The sequence below is a fragment of the Perognathus longimembris genome, chromosome 13 (assembly GCF_023159225.1).
Source record: "Perognathus longimembris pacificus isolate PPM17 chromosome 13, ASM2315922v1, whole genome shotgun sequence".
Taxonomy (NCBI): domain Eukaryota; kingdom Metazoa; phylum Chordata; class Mammalia; order Rodentia; family Heteromyidae; genus Perognathus; species Perognathus longimembris.
In genome coordinates this window covers 30,435,464-30,442,617 of record NC_063173.1, presented here as the reverse complement: position 1 = coordinate 30,442,617, position 7,154 = coordinate 30,435,464, and the positions used below count along the sequence as shown (strand labels likewise).

Genomic DNA, 7,154 nt, shown 5'->3' with positions numbered 1-7,154 from the left:
CAATGTTCATTTTGCTTACCTTTATGCAATTTCCTTTTTTCCTTTTTCTTTTTGCCTTGGCAGAAACATGAACCTTAATGATGAACTATGATGAATAGCTGTACCACAGGTGACAATGCTGGCATGGGTGAAGGTTTAATCAGAGCATGAAATGTACTGCACTGGTTATATCTGTAGAGGAAAAATTATTCAAAATGTAATTATTTGGATTACTTTTAGAATATACTAGGTGAAAACATAAGAAGGAAGATTCCTAAAATTAAGCAAAACTTTATTTTCTTTTTATAGATAAATAAACATAGGGGCAGAGGTTATATGCAAATTTCTTAAGCACATGTATTTAATGAGTAAAAACCGTAAAATTTTAGAACTTGGAACTCACTCATTGAGCAACTAAATTATATATACATATATGTATGTATACATACATGTGTATGTATACATACATATGTAATCACATACACCAAAATCTGTGTATTCTATGTATATTTAATAAGGTGCAGTCAGAAAAATTCATTTCTCTATAACATTTTAGAACACATCTTCTATAAATACAATTGCCCCTGTTTTACAGATGGCTTTTTATGTCTGAAGGAACTCAGCAAGAAATGAAATCTATATAATTCCCAACTTCATTTTTCCAATAATAAGTAAAGCTAATGTATTTTTAGCAATAGTAAAGATTATGAGAAATGTTCTTCTAACTCTTGTTCTATGCCAGTTAGAATATAAGAGTCAACTAAGCATATTTTGGCCTTTTCAGAAAGAAAAAGTCAGCATTATTTGAGACCTATTTTTTCCCTGTCTAAAAAAAAAAACACACACATACAAAAGCCCTGAATGTTTATTATTCAGAAGGCTGATTGCAGTGAGCCCCTTGTGAAATATCTGTGTCACAACAGAAGATTCATTTCCCTAAAGATTCCAATGCAGCTGTACACAGATACTTTGGCAAATAGCTTGTAGAATTTCCAATGTTAGGCACAATGAAACTCTGCTCTCCACAAAACAACTTGGGAAAAATACACAAGACAAAGCAAAATACTTTTTATTTACTGAAAAAAATAAAATATTGATATGCACATGATAACCATATTAACAGTCATACCTGCATTTATGGGACTAAAATGCACAGATAAAATCATACTGCAGAAAATGAATATGGTGACCAGTGAGATGACGTGGACTCTGACTTGTGTGGATTGGAGTTCTGTCTTTTCAAACTTTATACTAAGCCTCTATTTTCTCTGTCAGAAGCATGAGTAGGTAGCTTATAATGTTTTGTTTCCTACTCTTGAAATAATTGAAATTCAAATTGACTTGAAATGAAAACATTTTACTTCTTATAACCATAAAGAAATGTGCTTAATTATTTACAAGAATAGCTGACTAAATGAACTCAAATACTATACTTAAAAGATTATTTCTCTCTTGACTCTGTGGTCGTGTTTATTTTTTCCTTTTTTTCTGAATAATTACTTATTTAATGTAAAAGTGATGTACAGAGGGGTTACAGTTTCTTACATAAGGCAGTGGGTACATTTCTTGTAGAATTTGCTACCTCCTCCCTCATTTCCCCCCTCCCTGTGAGAATTTGAGGACTTCATTCTCATATGTTTGTAGAAATAGATATTCTTCTCCATCTTATTGCTAGGTTTTACCTTACAATCTTGGGAAGGTTTTCCATGAGAATTTCATTCTGATATTTGAGCAAAAAACATTAGACCTAATGTTGCCCAAATTAATTACATTCTCTTGTTTAACGAGTGGCTTTGGTTCTACTCTATCAAAGTAAACAAAAAATGAAGTGTCAATTTGCTTAAGGTTAAATATTTTTTTTGTTGTTTTTACAAAGTAGTAAGCCTTTATTTTCTTGTTCTGCCAATAGACGAGTTGATTGCTTCTAGGAAATTAGTCAAAAAGACCAAATCCCATATCCTCATCTGATTCCTCCAACTCTTCCTTGGCTTCAGCCTTGACTGGGGCAGCGGCAGCAGCAGGAGCCACAAATGCAGATGGATCAGCCAAGGCCTTGAGCTTTTCAGCTTGTGGTGAAGTGAAGTCAGTCTCCGCAGACAAGGCCAGGACTGGCTTGTACCCACTGATGATAGAATGAGGCACAGAGGCAACAGATAGGTAACCAATCTGCAGGAAGACACTGGCAATCTTGTGTACACCCTCCAGGAAGCGGGAATGCAGAGCATCCTCAGTGATGTCAAGCACTTCGGGGTTGTAGATGCTGCCATTGTCAAACACCTGCTGGATGATCAGCCCAAAGGAGAAGGGGGAGATGTTAAGCATGTTCAGCAGTGTGGCTTTACTGGCTCCCACTTTATCTCCAGTCTTTTTTTTTTTGACCAGTCCTGGGCCTTGGACTCAGGGCCTGAGCACCATCCCTGGCTTCTTCCAGCTCAAGGCTAGCACTCTGCCACCTGAGCCACAGCGCCCCTTCTGGCCGTTTTCCATATATGTGGTGCTGGGTTATCGAACTGAGAGCTTCATGTGTAGGAGGCAAGCACTCTTGCCACTAGGCCATATTCCCAGCCCTATCTCCAGTCTTTATTAGTTGCACATCACTCGGAATTTCAATGGTGCCCCTGGAGATCTTATTAGTGATGCCTAGAGCCTGGAAGAACGAAGTCTTCTCGGGCCCCAGACCAGAGTTCTGAGCTGGCACAGTGACTTCATATGGGGCAATGGCACCAGCATGGGCAGCAGCTGGTACCTTATTGGCCAGCAGTATGTCCCTGATCTCAGTAAGGTCCTCCTTGGTGAACACAGAGCCCACATCCCCCCTGATATGAGCTAGCAGTTTCTCCAGAGCTGGGTTGTTTTCCAGGTGCCCTCAGATGGTCTTGCGCATCATGGTGTTCTTCCCTAGCACCACAGCCTTCCCTCGCAGCGACATACTGATCTGCTGCATCTGCTTGGACCCCACATTGCCTGCTCCGACAATGAAGCATTTTGGATAATCATCCAAATATTGGATAATCTTAAGGAAGTAGTTGGACTTCCAGGTCACCCTGTCTTCCCTGGGCATCAGAAATGTGCTTCAGGGATTGCCACGTAGGGTTTAAAGATGAGGTCACTCTCACGAGTACGCCTGGCGAAAGAGTAAACTTAAATCTTTACATTACGGAAAATCAGATACACAGTAAAGATACATACACTCTCATGATTCCAGTTCACATAAACTTATTCTGTATTTTGCTATTTATTAATCCAAGAAAAGTGTAAAACACATATTTGTGAAAATATGTCCACTGCATTAGTATAATTTTTTTCATTACAGAAATAAATGAGCTCCTTTAATTTGATTCTAGAAAATTAGGAACATATTAAAATAAAAATAGATTTTCAGTTATCTTGAAATCTTAGTTACAAGTAAGTAAAGACATATGTTCTTTTTTCTTTTTGAATTTTTCTACTGGAATAATATAAGTCAGATGACAGATAACAGGAGGTAAAATTGATAAAATTGAGTTACAATATCTAAAAAGGCTTCAAAGTAACTATTGTTCCTGTCTTCTGAAATGATTCTGAGATTTGAGTTTAGTAAGTAACAAATTAGTATTTGTTATAAGCCAAGTACTTTAAGATAATCAGTCTCACATTGTTGAAAACCACATCATTGACAAGATAAGGCATGCATCATGTCACATGAAGACAACTAGAAATATGAAAATGTGCTTCCTTCATTGATTATGAACAAAACATTCCTCTTCTCTTCCTACAATGATTTACTGTATTTCAGTAAATTATTTTAAAATAATCACCACAATCCTATGGCATGAAAATAAATCATCTATTGTTACTAAAGTAAATTCTGAAAAGTTATTTTAATTCCTCACTTGGCATTTACCCAGGGAAATATTTAATTCCTAACTAGTATGGGCATCAAAAACGACTCCCAATCAGTTTGGAGACTGTACACACACACACACACAGAGAGAGAGAGAGAGAGAGAGAGAGAGGGAGAGAGAGAGAGAGAGAGAGAAAACACCTGAAGTGATAAAGAAAAAGTGAAGAACTAATTTCATATTTTCTCTGATATGTAGCATCTAGAAAACAATAGAAAGAAAATAGAAGTGAGGTTATTAAGAAAGAGGAATGCAAATGCTGTGGCTGAAGGAAACAGCTGGATATCTGTGGTAAATATTTTCAAATTATATTATTCCAAATTAGAGTACATGCACATATAATGAAATACACACATTTTACATTTAAATGTGTACAGTAACAATAAAAATAACTTTTAAATAAACTTATATTTACAAACTATGCCTTTTGAGAAAACTCTATTTTCTTTAATACTCATGTTAAAAGACTCTTTCACCTCTACCTACAGAAGTCTAAGGTGATCATGATGCCACTTCACTCTCCAAAAATGCTGAAGGAAAAAAAAAAAAAAAACAGAAGCTAGAATGTTATTTTTTTTCTTGAGTATCTGGGTTTTAAAATAAACATTATTTCAATTCAGAAGTAAAATGTCTAGTTGTAGGATTGAGTCATCATGAAGAGTATTAAAAATATCTTGTTCTATTTGGCCATACTATGCATGATTCAGCTTAAAGTTGGTTCTTTTAACTTAAGTAACGAATGACTTTTCAACAGTTTTTATATCAAAAACTTATCCAATTGTTAAATATTAATACCTCTATAAGTTGTTAGCTTACAGTTTGTGGTTGTAATATATATGTATATGATTTCATATGCATGTGTATATTCATATAGATATATAAATTTGTGTTCATTCTAGCCACGTTATTACCATTCTGTGATTGAATAAGATTCTATGAGTCTTTAGGTAATCTTTTCTCTTAGGCAATAATTTATGAATACTAAACATGCATACAGTATTTAGACTCAGAGCAGTTTTTTACTTTGCATTTATACTCACAGATTTTGTTTTCCATTGTTAGTCTTTTCCATTTACTTCTTGGGGGGGTCACATATTATGTTTTAAATTTATTAAGCCTCAATTGCATATTCTATAAAATTGGTATAGTCACTATATAATTTTAGAATTGTTTTAAAAGTAAAATATAAAGAGGATATTTGCAAGTTGCAAACACTTTAAAAAGCAAGAGAAACATTTAATTTGATTAAGATTCTGTTGACTTGAAAGCTGGATGCCTGACATCAGGACTGTTAGTATCATTCCTATTCTATGTGGTACATAAGCTTCAGTTCCATCTATAAAGGAGAGGAATCATAATACAGCACATTGCTTTATCACATGCTTCCAATGAAAACTGACTGAGACCTAGTTAATAATGCTGGGAAAAATGAAATGATGATTTGTATTTCTGAGTTTGTTTCTTATTCTAAGGTCTGTGATAATCATCCATTTTTAGTTTCATACTGTTATAACTAATGTTTCTAATTCTTTATTAAAGCAAAAAATGCTTAGAATGATCAAATTATTTCAAGAATCTGCCAACATTAATCTTTGTACCGTACTATCACCATCACTATATATAAATTTTTGTCCTTTCTGTAAATCAAAAGGCAAAATACAGCATTTTATTTATACTCAGAATTAGATACTTGAGCATCCTGTTTGTTAACATGCAATATGCTCAACTTACTAAAGTGATGGCATTCATATTTTCCAAATATCTTTTCTGTTTTTTATTTCATATACCTTATGTAGCAGGCAAACGGGACTATTTTTTTTAGTGTGCAGGTATTGGGTCTCAACCACAATGTAGAAGAAGTAGAAGGAGTGACCAGTTGCTTTCAACAAGAATTTTCAGTGGGAAGTGTTAGCATTAATCAAAAGCCCACTTCCACCGGCATCTTCATCAAGCTCCCAGTTCTTTGTTTGGAGCCTGGATCAAACAGTTCACTAATTGGTTATCAGTAGTATGCAACAGTAGGTGCAATTAGTCCTATTTGAAACTTGTATATTTGCTAAAATTTATAGAAATACACAGGTACGTTGTTTAGAACATAAAAGGCTGGACCTAAGCCCTGTCCCTGAGATTCATTTGCTCAAAGCAAACATTCTACTACTTCAGCCACAGCTTCGCTTCTGACTTTTCTGCGGTATTTTTTTGGAGATAAGAGTCTCATTGAGTTTCCTTCCCTGGCTGGCTTTGAACCACAATCCTCGGATCTCAGCTTCCTGAGTAGCGAGGTGTACAGGCATGAGCCATGAGTACCGAGTTTAGGACATAAAAATTATAGATTTCAATTCTATACTCCTTAGAAAAGTGTCTGAAACAATTTCTGTTGGAAATCTCTACTTTAATCCAAATAACTCTCAATTGCCTAATGTAAATTAGGGGAACATATAAATTCTACTAAAACGATATATTTGTTTCTGGTGAATTTTTCACATGAGATCCTGATGAAGCATGAAAAAAATAGAGCAGAGGTCTATGGCTCTCTCATCCTTACTGTAAGCTTATAGAATGTTCCTGTGCCCCAGACATAAGATCTGCTCTTGGCAATGTGACTCCGCCCTTGGCTGATAATACCTGAGGGGCAGGCGGAGCACCACCCACCTTAGTTGCATGAAGGTATAGAGACCCCCCTGAGAGAGAGTTCAGGCCCCAATTCCTTTACTCCTCGGTGGGAACTTGGCTTTGCCGGCCCTGCTGGCAATAAACTCTTTTGCTCTACGTGACTTCGCCTATGGTGTGTGGTTTTCTGAGATAATTTTCCTTTCACTTACAGTGGAAGAAAGTTGTCTTGTGCTTATTTTCTTTGTTTCTTGTTTATATTTTTGTCATAATTCTGTTATAGAACATAATTTTACCTATTACCATACTTTATCTGATGTGGCTTCCTAGTCAACTAGTAGAAGTGTGTGGGGAAATCATCTGAGGTGTGATTTTGATATTTAAATCTTTTCATAATCTATCTCAATTTAACTTAAAATTTAATTTTCCAAGTTTTACACAACCCCTGGTCTAAGTACAGTTATCATGCATAATTTTATTCAGTGACTTTCTGTTGAATATTGTAAGAGTTATTAAAATAGGTAGCCACTAAAGGAGAACACCACATGGTATTCAGGCAGGAGAGAAAGTTTATTATCCAACTGCTGGCCTGAGGCCGAGATGATGCATGGCCTGAGCAAAGGGGTGACCCCAGCCCGACCCAGCCTTCTCTAGGGCAGGGGCAGGGGTGTGTGGCCAGGTGGA

General features: G+C 35.8%; 1 pseudogene; it reads right to left on the bottom strand.

The window, feature by feature from the left end:
* Nucleotides 1–1,873: 1,873 nt before the first annotated feature.
* On the bottom strand, nt 1,874–3,040 carry LOC125361844 (annotated as a pseudogene).
* Nucleotides 3,041–7,154: the final 4,114 nt, after the last annotated feature.